This window comes from Bombus fervidus, chromosome 5 (assembly GCF_041682495.2).
Source record: "Bombus fervidus isolate BK054 chromosome 5, iyBomFerv1, whole genome shotgun sequence".
Taxonomy (NCBI): Eukaryota; Metazoa; Arthropoda; class Insecta; order Hymenoptera; family Apidae; genus Bombus; species Bombus fervidus.
This window is the reverse complement of record NC_091521.1, coordinates 18,343,638-18,363,450: the sequence shown is the minus strand read 5'-3', so window position 1 is coordinate 18,363,450 and position 19,813 is coordinate 18,343,638. Positions and strand designations below refer to the sequence as shown.

At 42.0% G+C, this 19,813-nt stretch overlaps 1 protein-coding gene across 18 annotated transcripts in view; it reads left to right on the top strand.

Moving 5' to 3' along the window:
• LOC139987702 (protein muscleblind) overlaps window positions 1-19,813 on the top strand; it is a 406,475-nt gene that overhangs the window by 316,713 nt on the left and 69,949 nt on the right. The gene's annotated exons all lie outside the window — the stretch shown is intronic.

Genomic DNA, 19,813 nt, shown 5'->3' with positions numbered 1-19,813 from the left:
CGTCTATCTCTGCTCTAAACTTATCCCGATACGCTCCGTTACGTTCTTCGTTTTTCTCCATCCCTAGCTTAGGCCATCTTCCCCATACACCAGCCAGCTCGTAACCACCTTGTAAACCATCGCTATACCAAAATCGCATCACCTCTTCAATGACCTAGTGTAGCGTGTACGAAGAACGGACGGCGATGTCGCTCGTTTACTGCATACCAATTCCGCGAGTTCGCGAATGCCGAGGAATACGCTTCACGCACGGCTACGTGATTACGCGAGATTGAATTTAAAGGAGGAAGCCGATGGAAGAGAAAGGTAGGGAGTAGGAAGACTGGGAAACAGCGAAGTCGCTTGGGAATCGATCGGTCGGGCAGCGGGACGATAGACAAAGGCTCTTTCGAGTCGGTCGAACGGAGATTGTCTCCAACTTGCACGGTCTAAGACGTTCTAGAACGATTCGAGGCATGGACAATTAGGCGATCAAGATCGATCGGAGCCATGGAAGCCGATGGATCGGATCGGTCGTTGGCAAACTTCGTGTTGACGCTTCGTGTGTTCCCTTGTCTATCGTCGTTATTGCCAATGCACGTGGATAGATTTCTCTCTCCCTCTCCTACTCTCTGCCTCGCACGCGCGCGCGCGCGCGCACACACACACACATACACGAATTTACACACAGGCAGGCACTTAGTCTCCTATTCGTGTCCTTTCGTTCGGTATATATGCCAGGCTTCTAGCGTTACTTACGGATCCGCAAACACGAGAAGGTTGATAAACTCGGTACACGACGGAGGTATTGCCGCGCAATTGACCCCGTATCCTCCTGGTATTACGCTCTATGATATTAGATTAGATTTCGCCGAAATTGGACTGGTCCCCGAACATTACGCGGACACATTAGCTGGCCCAGAGCCCGCACAGCGCCAAACTACGTCTCTTTATCTTGCCGGATATGGAGGTAGAATCTTGTCTATCGCGCTGAAGAAAATTGATACCATTTTGAGAGAAGCTTTTGAAAGTATCTTGGAGTTTCTTCTGCATCGTACATCAATTTCTTAGGAACGGATCTTTTTTGTTGTAAAATCGTCAGATTCATCGTCGATGGTTTTAAATACTTAATTTAGGTATGAAAACGGTTCGAGTTATTTCGTAAGACAGACTTTTGTTGACCGTATCGATTCCGCCAATACGAAGCAATCTAGGATCAATTCCTTAAAGTATCCCAAACAAGGACACTCCCTTGCCCGTTAACCTCGTGTCCTCTCTATCATTCGAAAGACAACGAAACGACAGAATCAATCACTTTCACGAAAACGACGAATCACAACCAAATAAAATCAGTACTTTCTTTTCCCAATCACGCGCCATCAAGATCCCACTGAGAACAGGCCATCGAAAGCCACGTGACATTCGCTCTCTGCCAAATCCTACACAAGGGAAGACGGCGAGCAACGACTGGAATCTCGGTCGATTTTTCCATGTGACAAGGAGACGAGGTGAGGCTCGCTATTCGTAATAAGACGGCTAGATGAGGCGGGCGTAGGTACCGGAAACGTCGAGGTCGCGCGTCCACGACCATCCGAAGGTTGTAAGGAGAGAAAGAGAACGAGGACACGGTGGTGTGCGTTGGTATATACCCCAGGGGTGTGATAGTCGTACGATGTATGGTTATTGGCCGGCTGGCAGCATCGATTCTCACGACGAGGGAGCCACAGATCACCCGGAAACTGAAACTCCCTCTCCTACGCTTCCGAAACCGTAACCCCGCAGCCGCCCCTTTAGCGGGCTAGATCGCGCTTCCATCCGTCGGCTAAATACTTTATTAGGAAGTTATACGGTTTTCCCTTGGTAGTTCGGATTCGAATTCAGCCACGAAACGCGATCCGATCCGTCGACCAACTGGGAATCTCTCTTTCTTTCTCTTCGTCTCTCGTCTTATGCGCGTTTCCTCGCCAGATCAGACAGGTTTTAAAACAAAGAAAGTCGAGAATTTTCCTAGTTTCTCTCCCGTTGTTGTAGGTGGAGCCCGATCTTTAAGTCAAAGTACATTGGTTACGTAAAACAAAATGCGAGCGCTTGTGCATTTAGATGGCCAATGCATGAAATAATATGCTCGTATCTAGCTTCCGATAGATCGTTCGAATTTTTAGCAGAGAAGAATTTTACAAGCTTCTGTAAAATATAAACATACTGACTGACTATGCCACGTACTATATAAAACGAAGAGTAGGATTGTTTTCACGAAGCAAACAGAATATTCTCTTTAATGCCAAAGGGTATCGTTCGGTTCTCATAAAATCAATGAGTTTCTCGAGAGGAGAGACGACCTTTCCAAAATAGAATCTTATTACACTGCCCTTTGTAGATATATAATAAAATTGTAATACCACACTTTCATACAGAACTAACTACTATTACGCTATGTTTTCTTAGAAAAGTATCAACGTTCTTAGCAAGGGAGGAAAGAGTATATTTTGCTGAGAAAAATTACGTTACACGCATGTTGGCCTCTACAAGAGAGAGCGCGAGATTTTTCAGTAGAAATAGATTCGCACTTTGTAACTCTCATCTTGCAAATTAAGAGCTGCATCGTCTTATTTGCAACGTCCTTTCGTATCTTCGCGTATTTTCCGACAAATTTTCTTGAAAAAGTTGAAATTAGATACCGTGCATTATTTTTCTAAATGTGTCATATTGTATTTAATACCACAAGTATGGAATAGCGGTCTAAGAGAAGCCAGGATGGCGATACTACCAATAAATACAAAGTTCCATTCCTCCACAGACCTTTCGTTGTCAAACTTGTCGAAGAATTAAACTGACAGATACGTTACTAATCTTCTATGGAAGCCGATATCAAGGTTGGTTGAACGAGGGTTCGAGCGTTCGTCATTTTTTTTTTTTTTTTTTTTTCGGGCGAGAACATCTCGCAGCGAAGAATCTTCCGCAGGTTGTCCGTCAGATCCTCGTAAATATTCATAGACAAGTGGCGAATAGAACGGAGCGCATGACAAACGATCTCAACCTTCACCCGAATTTCATTCCTCGATACTGCGTAATTGGAAGTCACTCGGGGCAAATTGGATGCGGCGAAGATGAGTTGCTCTCGCGATTCTCGTCGACTACTTGAAATCAGAGAAAGTGAAAGATCAGGGTCCGGGTTATCCGTCTTTGTCTCGTCACGCGCTCCACGCATCTATCACTCTTACGACCAGTAGAATCGCGTTATACTTTGTAAAATTGCGTTTCTTCCTTTCGATAGAGATCCGGTGTGATTGCATCTATGATGGAACTTGCGGGAGTAAGTGGATTTTTAGTTGTGGACGAAAATTTGTTTGGTTTTCCGATCTTAATTCTTTCTTTTTCGTCCGGGTATTTTAAAACAGTCGTCCGACCACGAAAAAATCCATACTCTTGCTCTTACTTTGAAGCGAATAAACGGAAAAAGCGTTAGTCAATCGAGGATGGGAAAAGATTGTATTTTCAGTTTTCCAACATGGTTATGCAAAGTGATAGGAACTGCTATCTCGTTGGCAAGATCAAAATTGAAGCAGGGGTATGTACGTACGAGAGTAATACGATCACTTCGGTGGGAAGACCTACGAGATTTCAAAACTTCGAAAGCACCTGCCGTTACAGAAGTCCTATAAATTGCTGCAGTCTCGTGGAAACTGTGTTAAAATTACCATCCTCCTCCCCTCGGCCAAGATTCAATCTTCTTTATGTATCCACTCGAAATTCGTATACTTCTTGACGTAAAAACTTGATGGAAACAACGAACTTGTTAGTTTTTTTTTTTTTCCTAATTCAGATTTTTTAGTTTTAGAATTTTCAGATGCCGTGAAATATCATAAGATTAATAGAAATTAAAAGAACAATTTGGTAACACGAATGTATGTTATCTGTACAAGCTTTACAGTTTTCAGCATACAATTAACTCGAAACAATGATCTTCCTTGGATTCTGAAACCTCACTTCTTCGATATCTTACAAACTTTGCTGCAATTGACTAGAAAAATATTCACCGCACGAACAACGCAGTCTGAGGTTGACAACTGAAACAAACTCTGAAAATTATACGTATATTACACGATATTACGGTCTCTGATTCACCATGAGTTCTTCGCTTGGTTCGAGATACTTGAAAACGAAACAACAGACGAACAAAAAGATACGAAGGAGAACACGTAATAGAGCGGAAGGGAAACATCAGAGAGGAATATGAAGAGCGCGGTGGAGTCGAGATGGGACGCGATAATTGCGGGAAGGATAATTTAACGGGCGGTTCTTTTCCACCTCGATCTCTGCTCGCATCCATTTCGCCTCTCCCTTCTCATTTCGTGTTCCTCTTTATCGGCCATGTTGCGCTGTCGCGGCACGCGGCATGGCCGCCTGGCCAACGATAAAGTCTGATCTGTCGCATTATGTATTTCGGGATGGCTCGACAATCGTGAAGTTCAAACGGTAAACGATACAACTACCGAAAAAATGAAGCGTAAGCTTTCTAATGCTAAGGGATATACGTAAATTAATTTCATAAGGAATACAGGCATTACAAATGCATTAGAAACGCTAGAACGACTTATATTTGTAGAATTTTTAGCAAATTAACAAATTCCCATAATTTAAAATCATTTCCTAATTTCGTCCGTAAAAATCCGCGGTGACTAAAAAGAAACTATTAAAAATCCTTAAAATACCTTGCTAATCAGAAATCAGAGAGGAATCAAATTAAAATGCTAGCTAGTCATAGGGAGAAAAATAATTTGCAGCTGAACTGCGACGAATCGGGCTTAATAATTGCAAGGTCTTCGCTCGATATCGATCCCCATCACCGTGTCGTCCTCTTCTCGATACTATTTCACCTCGGTCGATCCCTATGAACAACCGAGCGAACGTTGTTTTTCCTATCGCGCGCAACTCATTGATCCAGCTGCCGGAATTTACTAACACGCTACTCTCTCCTTGCCTCTCTGAAAATCGTGGTCATGAAAAAACGACAACAAATAGCTGATAGGCAAATTCCGCGAACACGGCGCTCTCCACCGGTACTTCCAGCATTTGTTTCCGTTGTTGTTCGTCGTCTGACACGGGAAGCACCGGGGGTAGCCACCCCTTCTGCCAGTAGACAGTCCACGTAGGACGTAGTACGGTAGTATTTATGGAAATGAACCGAGGTAGTTTGAACCCTCTTTTCGTCCTACGTTCTCCTCGCTAACCGAGTAAATCCACCAATCCTCTCCCCTCCGTCTTTTCCTCCTCTTCGTCCGCCCGCTGTCTTTGTCGCGACCCCTCTTCTTCAAACTTGCTCCTTTTCGTCTCTCTAGACACGTTCCCCATCCCACTGCTTGCTCGTATCGTTTTGCTCGGTTTTTCCGGCTGTTTCTTCCTACGAGTAACCTTCTCTTTAACCACGAGTCAGCGTGTCTGTGTTTCGCAGAAGAAAATCCGAGCCCAGCTGCTGCCCCTGTTTGGCCACGTAATTACGTGGAATTCATAAGTTACGAGGCAGGCACGCGTACCGCTCGCACAGTTACTTTTATTCTTCTGCTATAATTCAGATGGTAAGCGTTCTCTCTCTCTCTCTCTCTCTCTCTCTCTCTCTCTCTCTCTCTCTTTCGAGACTATTTCTTTTAAAAAATTTTGTTGAAAAAAAGAGAAAAGAAATTCGAATCGACCGAACGTTTCAAGATCCTGGCTGCTCGTATCGGACGTAAGTCCGCTTTCGTTCCGTCTCTTTCCGTCTACTTGCTTCCGTTCGTTTTATCCTTCTTCGTCCTCCGTCTGTTAGTCACTCGGATGACTCGTTATCACAGTCGGTTTATTCCCGATAACACGAGCCGGCTATCTTCATTAATTGAACCTCGAGTTCCGCGAGAGAGTTTACCTTCCACGATAAATCCGCGGGATCGACGCAACGGCGAGTTTTAATGGAAACGCGAGAGCACGCCAGGCAGTTTCGGTTTAATGACCTTCGGTCAAATGAATTCGCCTGATTTTACCAAACGAGACGAGTGGTCACGAGAACGATATAATTGAATCGAATTATTATACCCTACGTTGCGGAAATCGTTTGGGAGATGATCACGTATATGCTAGCGTGCAAATGAGTCGTGCTATTTTTCCGTCGCGTTACTTTCCGCTGCCCCGCGTTAATTCAACACTACAAAAATACCGGAGGAGCACACACTGTTTACGTAATTAACCTCTCGCTGGCCTGACCATTGTTTGCGACAAATCGTGGAAATTGCGGCGCAATTTCCACGAGACCGCTCTCTACCGTTTTATTAACTAGCCCCCTCCTTCTCTCAATCTCCTCTCTCAAACCCCCACCGCTCGACCCCTCTTTCTACCACGCGTTTAAACAAATTAATTCGCTCGTTAAATTCGGTCGAATTCGTCAAGTCTCTCTTGTGAAGCGCATTATGCAATGATTCGAACAAGTTCTGCGGAGTTAGCTGCTTTCGAGGTTGGTTACTCGTCTAATCTATTCGCCTTAGAGAAGAACGTTAGTCGAAACTCCTTTGTCAACTGTACACGTTAACAGTCGAAAACGATATGTTCTTTTCGGATCGTTTTCACGAAATCAACTTCCGTGGAATCGACTTTGATTCATAAATCTATTAAAATTGTATCATTCTCATATTAGCGTATATTTTATGGCAATAAAGATGAGAGAAGAATCCATAAAAGATACTGCTATTTCTTGTGTGCGTACCTTAGAATAGATTTACAAAATCTACTTAATTAATCTGTACGATATTCGGAATACCAGTCTTCTTGACTTTGGAATAAAAAGATAGCCAAAGCAATCGCGATATATTCAAAGAGGTCGATTGGCTTTTACGATTTTTAGCTTCAAGCCGACTTAATCTTCGGCCGAGAAGACACAGACTCCGGTATATCGAATAAATTTAAATTTGAAACATGATTCGCTGAGCAGTTTCGAGAAAGTAGCTAGTCTGGCTCAGAGAGGTAGATTTCTGGCGTGTTCTAGCGCGTAAAGGTAAATTTTCCTTTTGCTAGCTGGTACAGAGGTTCGTACAAAGAGATCGAACAACGCTCGGATTCTGTGTAATCGAGCGCAAAAGTGCTTGAAAAGCACGATTCGATAGCAAAGAAACTGATTGCCCTTCGATTTTGATTTGATACAGTTTTCAGTTCTATAGATGTAATTAGAAGCTTTCGAGAACACTCCTTTTTTTTCGGCATTAATTGAAACACGGTAGAAGACGATTTGAACTATTTGCATCGTAAAAGAAGGAAGTAGGTTATGAAAGGTTTTAACAATTGAAAAGGATGTATATATTTTTATACCTTTATAGTACTGTTACACAAGTCCACCGAAACAAAATAAAGAATGACATCGATAATTGCACATCGCGGTCATTTATTTCCGAGATGGTCAAACAGAAATCCATTGATAGGAAAGAAAGTCGCGCTTCAATTTTAGCCACAAAATGGAAAGATTCTCGATGAGTTCGCTGCGCAACAAGCCGTGTCAACCACAAAACGGTGAAAGCAACAGCGTGTTTTTGTTTAATTTTCTTCCGATCCCTTCTTTGTCCCTGTTATCGACGAAATACCAAACACGCCTCAAACACGATACGAAAAAACACGAGGAGAAAAAAAGGCGAGAGAAAACAGAGAAGAGTAGCAGAGAAGTGTAAAAAGCAGAAGAATCGGAAGGATACGCTTGTAATTTAAGCACTCATAAGGGGATCGATACAGATCGCCTTGAGCTACTCTCTGCTGCTGTCTTCTCTGAGTTGACATCAGCAAATTCTGCTTGCAACCTGTTGCTCTCCCTCTCTCTCTCTCTCTCTCTCTTTCTCTCTTTCTCTCGCTGCCTTTCCCCCCAGCACCCTCTTTGCACTCCTAATCTGGCGGTAGTTTCATCCCCGAGCGAAGTCCAGAGACGTAAGTGTATCCTGCACTTTAAAATCTTGCCTTGGTATCACCTTTCATAATCCCCTTAAGGTATTCGCGTACTCGAGAGCACGAAATTTGCGGAGTGCGCTTTTAAATCTGCTTTCCCTGCTGCGAAATATAAACGAAAGATGACGACAAATTTCAGACGGTGTTTCGAAGGTGGGAAATCGACGCTTGCTGTTTATCGCGATAACGTTTGGCGTAACTTCGCTAGACAGCATCGCTGTTCTTGCGTCTTGAACTTGCGTTCTCTTTACTTCGTATTTATCTTCTCCTAGAGAAATTTCAAAAATTGATTTTATTTTACCGCGGTTTGAAATGTTCGTTCTTAACTGGTCGTTACGATATAACCAAGTTTCAACACCAGTTGGAGCTAATGAAACGAAATAATCGAAGGTACTCGATAATATTTTCAATACGATTTTTTTTTTTACAAATCGTTATATTCGGCAGCAAAAATTTAATTTTTGAAAGTGGGCAAATAACTTTGCACGCTTTCGGAACAGGCGGCATATATTTTTATATTAATCTGGTGCTTTATATAACACGCGGTATATTTCCTAACCATTTTTTATCGGCGTCATATAAACGCGTATGTATCGTAACGCGTTACAGACGTTAATCGAGTTGTTAAATTTTTTGAAAACATCGATCCGGCCATAAAACCATCGCGTGCAAATAAAAAGCAATAGCTGTTGTTAAAATACGTAATAAACGGAAGCAGTTTGGCAAATGTTTTCACTGCTCTATGTGTTAGGGTTATGTAGCGGTGAATGGACAGAAACTGGTCACAGGCGTATAATCCGAAAACGATTTTGTACCCGCCTCATTAACGTATCATACATATTTTATTTTTATACCGTGCATCCATCTTTGTGTATATTTTGTAACATCTAAAATGCTCTCTTTTCAAATTGTAAATTGTACAATTTGTCCTTGTACCTTCGATTCGTGTATCGTTCCAATGCATATTTTATACTTTGACAAAACATCAATTTATTTTATTTATCCCTGTTTATTTAATAACGTCACACGTAGCGAACTTTTGCGTGTTACTTCGCTGCTTGGTCCTTGGTAGGTTAAATGATATCTTCGTCAGAAAGCAAGCAAACTTTTCCCGTAAGACCAAAGCCTGATCTTCGAGCGTTAAAAACGGTCGGCTTTGCTTCCATCGAAAGTTTCTATCAGAAGGTGAGGAGGTGAGGAGTCTAATATCCGCACCCGATCGCGCCATAAAGTCGCATCCATCCTCGTGTTCCGTAGTCTCCGGCAGTTAAAGTTACGCGTACGTCGTCGCAGAAAATTTACATGTTGCAGAGACGTCGGTAGGTTGCATGTGACGGCGCTATACGTTAACTAACCGGCGACAAGTCCGGTCGACGTCTGTGTGTGTTCCGCAGCCACCGGTAAAGTCCTCCGCGGCTGGCCGTTGCCGTTGCTGCCTCCAAATGGAAATGGCTATAACGCGAAGGCAATTTAACATTCATTGAAAGAAGTCTCGGTTCCACGGGGACGAGTGACGTCGGGCTTCCGTGAAACGACCGCTCGCGGAAACTGACCACCTCCCTCGTCTGTTCCTGTCTATCGCTTTCTCCTTTCCTCTTGCTCGGTCGCCGTTCGCCGCCGGGGAAGCTCGTTATTCTTCTTGACAATCGGGCACCGAGTACCGCGATAATAAGCGAGACCAGAGGAGAAATTATTGCCCCTGTTTAATACTGATTACGCGCTCGCCCTTGCGCCACCGGTGCACGCGCGAGCACACGTGGTACTTGTCATACTGTCACGAACAAGAACGAGGGCGAAGCTTGAGATTTAAGGATCCTTGAAAGATCTTGATCGCTAGAGTTTTGAGAAGCGTCTTCTTTGGACGCGTAGTTGCTGGTGATATTCGAGCGAACGATTTAGGATCCTTGGTCTCTTGATCGAAATTTATTTCTCGATTCTTCCTACTAAATTTGGAATTTTCACAGTAATGTTAACGATAAAACGACTCGCATCTAATTTATTTTAACAACGATAGCCAGCTATGCGTCTCGTAGTAACCGTTCGTTTCGTTCGATAATTTTTGTTTCCTTCGCAAATATTGTCCTTTCGTGTTTCTTCGCGGATATCGCAAAGTGAATATCAAATTGAAGAAAATTTTGCATTTACTCGATCGTTTCGTAAATTAAATCCCATTCTAGAGAAGTTTCCGCTCCTCTTTCGCGACTCGAGAAATCAAGCAAAACTCTTCTGTATCGCTCGGCGTATCTCGTATCTCAGGTTTATTCAATCACTTGGCGGGCCCGGCAGAGAAAAGGTGGTATACTTTTTCTTGTTGGAAGAAACTAAAGAAGGGAATCAAGGCCGACTCGTGTAATCTCGCGAGGAACATCTGCGCGGATCTATGTCCGTTGAAAATGGAGGCATTTTAAGCCGAGGCGAACTCGTCTTTTCTGCTTGGCTCCCCTTCAAGGAATTTCAGTCGATGCAAACGTTCGATGTATATAAAGGACCAGATGTCCTGCCACCTCGGCGCAATCAACTTCAAATGCCTTCTCCAGAATTCACATGCGACCGTAACAAACTCTCTCCTACTCTCACCCTCTGCCTCCTCTTCTCTTCGTTCTGATAAAGGTAGACTAGACTTTCGAAGCGATAGGAACCAGAGATGACGATAGAAAGGAAGAAAATCTCTCTTCGGAACGCTCTCCAACGAACAAAGCACCAAGATATACAACCATTTTGTTTTGTGCATGATACCTCTTGGATATCTTTGCTTCTTTCTGAGAATCTTGCTTTTATCCGTAGAATCTTCCATGGCATCTGAAAGCATTTAAGATTTATGACTCTTTTATACAACGTCTTTTACATTATTTTCTTTCAATCGGAAAACTTTGTTTTACTTACTTTATTTTAATTACTTTAGCTACATGTCGTAGAAGGTGATAGCGTGAAAAAAATTCACTTTTCGAAATTAACACGCAATGACAATGTTTAGTTCTACATTTTTGGCGAGCTGTACAGAGATTTGCACGCGCGTTTCGAAATACGAGCGCGTTTTAAATATTTATAGTTCGTAGAATTTGGACTGGATGTGGCTAGAATCGGTTGGACCGATGGTAAGCAACGTCTTAAACCCAGAATGCGAAGAAAATGGAGATTATGGTTTAGAATGGTTTAGAATGGTTCGAGCGTGGCTTTATAAATTCCTTGCTTCTCTTAAACCGGAATAATTCGAATTACGGACGCGGATAAAAACGCGATAGCTCGAGCAGTCCAAGATTGCCTCGAGTAAGTATCTCTGGCGAAGTTAATTCGCCTTCAGAATACGCAAACGGAATTTTAGACAGCATTCGTTGCACCAAGTTTAGTTTTTACATTTTACATGCGCGTTGGCGCATCGTATACAAAATTCTTAGCGGAAACCAAAATAAATTTCAAACAATCCTCGTCCCTTTTTCTCTATCTTCCTTCGGATTCTATATTTTAGGATTCCGTGTTTTAGGAAGATTATATTACGAGAAACGTTGAAAAATATTTTTGAACGCAAAGATATTTAAACAAAATATAACTTTATGTCCAAATTGTACGTGTTATAGAAAACGTTTTGAAATTTCATTAGCATCGTAACGAGATACGATTGTCATGATTATGTCGGGCGAGTTTGATGCCACGCTGAAGATTTATGTGGAAATTACAAGATATTTACTGCAAACATATATTTGCTGGAAAATATACGCTCGTACTAAATATCTTGTAATTTCTATGTACATTTCCGGATTCGTTTCAAACTTTACCAATATAAAGACATAATAGTCGAATGTCGTAGCGTCGCTAATGATGTTTCAGAATGTTTCGTACAACGCGACGTAACTAACGCGACGTACGTTCGTTAAAAGTGTCTACAAGCGTTCGAGTACTTTGTAATTTATATTTTTGCTTCTAACAAAGTTCTCGCTATTTAACGAAGAAAGTCGAGATACGAGGGAAAAGGGAATTTCGACGAATTCAGACGATCGGCGATATTTCTTTTGCGAGAGGTAGCCGAGCACCAGATGTCCTACTAGCTCGGTCGCGATCTACTTCGAATGCATCCCCACGAATTCACATGCGGACGTGCCTCATGCAAATGTCTTTCTTATCCGTGGCATTCGCGAAAGAAGAGGCTGCGCGCCGTGGCGTTCATTAAAGTTATTAGTTTTGCAAGACTCTCAGCTCGGCTCGTTCCGGTATTCTCAAAGGGTTGCGGCGCGCGCGCGTTTCGTGAATATTTCATGCGGATAGCGGTCTAGAAAAACCGATTTAACCACATATCAAAGGGGGACCAGCCTGGGAATCGAAAACGCCTTTTGCGTTCGCCGCGCCAACACGACCTGACTTTTCTTGGATTCGAACGGCTGAGCGAAATTTGCGACCGGCTATGCGTCGAGAAATGGGAGATTCGATGCTAACCCTAATTCGATTCGCATCTTGTGCAACCGTAAATTATGGATTTCACGAAAATCTGTTTCTATAGGGTTTCAGAGATATTGGAGAATTCCTGTAACTCTCTCGAGCGAATTCGAATTGGATTTATTTGGATTTTTTTTACTTTTCGCAGAAACAAATTTATAGATTCAGACGGATGTCGATTGATTTTATTTCGAAGATAGGAGAGTATTTTTTTTTTTTTTTTTTATAATTCGACGCTTTCATGCGTCGAATCGAGGAAGATTTATTAATTGGTGAAATATTTCAGGATAAACGCCTGGAGCTATTTATTCCCGGAACAAAGTTTTCTAAAGTAAAATTTCTTTCCGTGTTCTTGATTCTTTTTACCTGTTACACGTCACCTTCTGTGTTTACTGAAACGTACAACTTTTTATTAAATTGCATAATACCCTGTTCCCTGCTTCGTCGCAACTCACTCGTTACATTCTCCAAGTTTTCTTCCGACAAACTCGCGACTCTTTCCAACTCTGACATTCAATTCTAGCTCGTACAGATCGTCCGAAACTTACCATGTTTAAAGGTCTTCAGAAAGTTATTTTCGAATGCTCACGCTCTTCCCTCGAACATCCTTCTTGTCGAATGATCGATCATTGCAATTGCAACTTCGCTAAAAAATAATCAATCTCTTTTAAGCTTGCTACGCGAATAGCAGCAAACATCAGATTCTCGTAAATGTAAAGAATATATTCTTACGCTCGGTAGGGAAACTGCATCCTTCGCAATCTCGGTAAAATGTCACTCTTAAATATCTTTCCTGCGAACGTTTACTTTTATAAAAAGAAAGAAAAAAAAATCTCTGATACAGCGAAAGAACCGTTAGATATTTTAGACTTTTCTCTCTCCCATTTGCAACAATAATTTAAAAAAAAGCTCGGATCGGTGGCAACGTAACTTTCTTCGCGGCACGACGGAAATCCAGTAATTAGAAATTATTCATTTCGGTTCTCGCGCGGCTTCGTATGATAATGTAATCCAGTCCGCGGGGATGGGGATGGGGGAGGGTGCGAGCGGAATAAAGGCGCGCAATCTGCCACGAATCCGGCAGTCTTTATTCAAATTTCGCGTCACTCGATTAAGCAGTCGATTTGCTCTGGATTTGCTTTCGCAAGAACTTCACCGGCTGTGACTTCGACCACGTGCAAATTCGCAGGGATCTACTCTAATAGCTCGCGCTTAGGCGCGCGCGCCGTTTGATGGAAAGGAACAGGAGACAGAGGGAAAGAAGAGGGTTGGAAACGGAAAGGGGTTTGGAAGAGACGGGGGTGGATCGTACGGTAAACTTACGGAAGGTAGCCTTTCCACTACGATCCTCCTGTACACCCTCACCCCACAGGTTTCAGAAGAGCTCGCATCCATGGCGACCGAATGTCTTTCCCACCTTGACGCAATCTACTTCGAGTACTTACGCGTCCCCACGAATTCGCATCAGACGGGAAGTTCGTCTGGTCCGCGCAAATGGCATTGTCGCATCGGCATCCATTAATATTATTAGCTTAAGCCGCTCTGGAATTTCCACGCGAGCAAATCGATTTTCTGTCCACCTCCGCGCCAAAGGCGGAACACTTGGATTTCAACCGGTTTTGCCTGTTTCTTTCGGCGAACGCTTCTCGTTCGACGCGCATCTGCTAGGCCATGTTTCGCGCGACGAGCCTTCGCGCTACCAACGTCTCGGTTTGCAGAAGGAAATCGCGGTTAACGAATTGATCGTTTGGCTATTCTTTATCGAGTGATAAATTCGACGTTCGTTTGCCGTGAAACCAAAAGTTTCGTTTCGCGAAATGATACGTCATAGGTATTTATGAATTTTTATTCGTGAAAGATATACTAAGGACACGAGCAAAGTATGAAAGGTTTACGAGACGTACTCGTAGAAACTGACACATCGTTTCTGAAACATTTTGAAACGATCGCGTGTCTATTGTATCAAACTGTTAATCCGTCGTTCGAAAACTTTTCGTCGTCCGACGAACACGTGTCTCTATCCGAGAGATCGCTTCAATAAGCAATAATCCTTTACTGCGGCGTGCAAAACGAAATAATAGCGGGCGAGAAGAGGCAAACCGTCGAGACAATGGCGAAAGACATGCCCGTTTCAGCCCTTTTCACTTTGAAATTGTCGGCAAAGGGTACGACGACGGCACTTCTCTACGTGAAGGGTCAACGCGGTTAGCCGCGTGTGTCGTTAGCAATTTCGACTCCCTTTCTCTGATTTTTCCCCTCTGTCTATTCACCCCTTTGCGTGGTTAGTAGGCCGAAAAAGGCGAACGAGCGCGTCTACGCCCCCCAAAAAGATATCATCGTGCAGATCGTCCAACGAAAATGGTCAACGATCGTTCTAATCGGTTAGGTTTAGGACGATCGTTCAAATCGAACGTAATCATTAAAAATGAGAATTATTTCGAACATAGAGATTACAAAGTACAGGCTATAAATATACGCGTAGAATTTCCACTTCCACGTATTTCTTCAAAATCGTGTCGTTTTCGAATTTCTTGGACATTTTTTTTCGAAGAAACGTTTCTGCGATATAAATTTCTGTCTCGTCTTTTTGCATATATCTTGTAAATATTTCGTCTCTCGTTCGTTTTAATTTTCTCTCCTCCTCTCTTTCGAATTCTCAAAGCGTTTGCGTAAACTGCCGGGTCCCTCGCGAAGTCGCGTTAGTAATAAAGTTTTCGCGACTGATTACGGAACATTTGTACGGTAACGCAGTTCAGTGATAAACGACGCGGATGATTTACCGTGTCTAGCAAGTAAGACGCCAGCGTTACGATATACCATTGAAATTTGTTTGTTTTTAGAACGTGAACTTTCCGCGATAGTGGCAACGAAGTAACTTGAAGCATGGAATCTTGTTACGATTGTAAATCTATGGTAATTGTTTCTTATCGATGTTATCGCTTCACTTTGTTACGATGATTATTACGCTTGAAATTTGTAAAATCGTGCTACGTAGAACCATTCTAATTCGGACTTAACAAGAAATCAAAAATTTATGAAGGATATTACATGGAGAGGCACATAAGCCAGCATGTTTTACTGGCCTATCATAAAAATCAATACGTTCCCTGCACTTCGCAAACAACTGTCGTACAGGTTGCAATTATCTACACGGTAGCTTAATTCTACGTTACTAATGAGTAGATATAAAATATACACGCGATGAGATGTTAGCTGGCGATACTGCAGCGTTAGATGGCTCAGTTGCTCCCTTTCTACCTTATTACGAGCTTTTTCTTCGTCTGGCTCTCTAATTGTTTCATTCGAAACACGAAATTAAGAAGGGACTTGAAATTAAACGAGAGAGAGAGCGAGAGAGAGAGAGAGGATTAATCCTTGAAAGTATTAAACGAGTTAAAAAATTATCCAGAAAATTTTCGTATAATTTTCTTTACAGCTGACGGGTAAAAGCGATACAAGTGTCGTAATAATATTTTTACGCAAACGTAATCGATATAACTGATTAATCGCGATATTTCGATCCGATATAACATTGCTAACGAAAAGAAAAGATTTTACGTTCTAATACGTCGGACTATCGTTTTTTCTCTCGAAACGATCGAATAAGGCAGGGCTTGGTAAAACAGCCGTGCCGGAAACGGCGGCATTGTGTCTAGCAACTGCCTATTCGTCGGCTTCCGGCCGTTGGTAATGTTTCGTCTGTCTTGCAAATCGCGTTGCGAATTTCGATGGTGGCTGGCGTCAGCAGCAGGTGGCCACGCACCTGGAACCATGGCTGTTTCGCACGATTGTCTCGTGTCCCAGCTAGAACGGTATCAAGGGATTCCTGCCTGAAATATACCACGAACACGCTCTCTTCCCTGGCGGATGTCTTGTGCTTCCTATTTCACGTTAAACACCCTGGCCATCTTGTCTCAAACGCGTACCCTTAAATATCGTCTGGACATCTTACTTGCTTGCGAGTCTGTATATTCTCGTCCGTTGGGACTTGCGCGTATGAATTAGTCGAGAAGGTAGGAGGAAATTGCGTAAATCGTAGGTTAAATTTCAGAAACAAGATTTTGCTAAACATTACATTTTCTGCGTCGTTTTACAATTTATGACTTTACGTCATTCTCTTAAGAAACACCTTGTTAAAAACACTTGTGCAAAATTTCGGCCAACAGAAAGCGTTCAGGTGTTTCTAGTGACGTTACTTTATGATAAATACGCTATTGTATACGTACGTGCTGTAGTATCGAGAGGATACTACTACTTAGTTATTAAATGATGGTTTATTTACAAAGAATGGATCGATACAGATGTTGATTAGACAGGAAACGATGGTTGTTTCACACGAACTGATCACAAGAATGCACTATACTTTAGACGACTCAATAATTAATTTGCAACTCTCGTCACAATGAATCCAACGCTCTCTCTCTCTCTCTCTCTCTCTCTTTCACGCGGACTATACTTTCTCGACAACGCTAGCAACACTATCCAACTTCTCGATTCACACTCTCTGACTTCTCCACTGACACTGACTGTGAATTTGTCTCTCCGCCTTAGCATCCCTTTTGTCTTAGTCTCACCACGCACGTGTTACGCAACCGCTCGTAGTCAGAGTCACGTAGACCTTTTTTCCACGAAACTCTTCAGCTAAATGACCGACGACACGTTGATGGACCTGTCGGCATCTCGGCTCGCGACGATGTTTATAGTTTACCCGATATTTTTAGGCCTTTTTTTCCGCGATATTACAATACATATTATATATTATAGATATATTCATACACGGAGTGTGACTCGTAAATGAACGAAGTGTCATCTATCGATAAAAAGCTTCGTATATATCACTTTGTATTACAGGAGTACTTTCTCGTGCTTGAACACGTGCAAGTCGTCGTTCCGTTAACACTTGAAAAAGACGTCCTGACCCCAATGTATTTCCAGTCACTACCTTTGCTAATCGCTTAATCGCGATGAAAATTTATTATTGCAGTGCAATTTGTATTATTCACGTTGCTCGTTTCTGTTGCACAAATTTTCCGTTTCGTGGTAGTTCGTTCTTTACGAGTTGAATACCGGTTTTACGTGGAAAAATGAAATTTTTGTAGTTGTATATAGAGACACGTGCCATGGCGTGTAATTACATTTGTACAGCCAATGTTGTCGTAAATTTTAATTAATATCAAAGGGTGAATATTCGATTCATTTTTTTGTAAAACCAAAACTATGTACATGACCTATCACACTGTTCCGTTACGGTAAATTTGTTACAACAGGTTGTGTCTTTATCTGGAAATCAGGATTAATTTAATGGGATTGTTCAAGTTCCAATTAGAATAGAACAATTTGTTCTACCATACGACGAATTAACCCATTCGTAGGAGAACGTAAATTGAAACGTTCTAACCTTCGGGAAATGTGTAACAAAAGAAGTAACACGATGGTTCGATACGTTTCTGCGTACGTGGAAAATAGTAATTTTAAATTTCTCATCTTATATTATCATTTCAAATTACTAGACGCGTAAAAATACGATCTCCGGTAAAGAAATTGTAAAGAAAATAAACCCAACGTTGCTACGAAATATTTTTAAAATCTAAACATTTCGACCCGTAGCTTATTCGTTCTCCTTTCTTTTTTCTTCTTTTCATATTCTAATGAATCCAAATACGTACTATCTCTGTCAATTACGGTTCAAAAGGAACGAAAGAATGACGGATTCACTCGTAAAGAGCTTAAAGATTACAGATACAGAACGTACGAAGATACAAAAGTTATTTCGCATAAGAAAGCGACATTTCCATTAATAATTACACGTTTTCGTTCGTTTTTAACGATCGAATCTTTCAACCGCGACTCTTTCGTTTTCTTCTTACGCTCTATACGTATTTTATTGATTGTACGCTACGTTATCTATGAATATCCGATGCACGACCTTTATTGGATGTTTTCTGCATCGTTTTACAATTTATGACTTTACGTCATTCTCGTAAGAAACACGTTGTTGAAAAAGCTTATGCAAAATTTCGGCCAACAGGAACCGTTTCCAAACAATAACTATTTGTAATTCTAAAGAAAGATCGGTGTAATATTTTTTATTTATAGCTTCCGTGTCCTGAATTCACCCCTGAAATGGTGCATACGTGTTACGATACCTCGCATAGTTACCATACGATTTACGACAACGTTGTATCACCTGTATTTACGTTGCTTTCTTAAGTATCTACCTACCTACTGATTTTTCCCTTTGCTATATTTTTATTCATGATATTGTATCTTTATACACACAAGATTTGATAAAGCAATACCCGAACGTCCTATAGGTAACGTCGCGTGCAATTTTATATTCGACGATGTCGAACTAAATTCGGTAGAAAATTAATCAACTCTGTAAGAGATGTATCGATTATCACCGAAGAAATTAAAGGGGGAAACTAATGAACGGTTGTGTCGAAATTGAGCGGTTAGAACATTGTGTACCCCACGCGTAGGAGGAAGGAATTAACGTCAAGAAGAGATAAAATATCTAAGAAAATCAGAGTAGTCCCTGGGGACCAGGAACAGCCAGCAGGGACGCAAACTTTTTCTTAGCAAATAGACGAATATAGGGTTGTCCTCGGAGAATGATTCCCCGTGATAGACACGAGCGGGGAAAGAAAGGAAGGAGAAAGAGGCTGCTTTATGGAGACCTTCTTCGGCTAACACGCTAAGGGCCACCTTGTTATCCAAGGTCATTTTTGGTTTTATTAGCCAGAATAAATCGCACTGATTAGGTTAGCGAACACACTGCATTCGTCGTACGAGAAGAACCTTTCGCTGTATTCTTTGTCCCTTTGTAGCTTCTTACGGTGGGAAATTAAATATCGTACGAAGGAAAAGAAATTTCTATACACAGGATGCTTTCTTCTAAATTTCTTCTGCAGTGACCCAAGAGTCGCCGAGTGATTTATTTCGAGAATTAAGAATTTTATTATCGAACATCTTACGATCAAAGAATTATTTAAAAATTATTAAAAGATCACGAGTGGAAAATTGGTTTAGTCGCGATAGAAAATCGTGGTTCTTAGATACTTAGGTAACGCGATTCGGATGCTCGCCTCATCCGTTACGCTCAGCCGATAATCCAGATCGAAAGTAGATGATGAACATCGTCCCTCCGATTGCTTTTTTACGCAGACTGGTACGCGGCTCACGTCGCCTCGATAGAATCGAGGATTAAATCAATGTAGCGTGCATGCGATATGAGCCCATCGAAACGTGTATAATGCGTTCATGAACACCGGCAACACGGCGCGGATCCCGCAGATTTCGAAATTTGTTTTGTCGGACCGCTGCCCCGGGAATATGCTTGAAACGATGGCTGCGATAATGGAAACGGAATTACACGGGGTTGCTTTATTTTCATTCGAGGCGCTAAAAGCCCGCCAACTTCATTTTTATAACTACTATTATTATTTATCGTTTC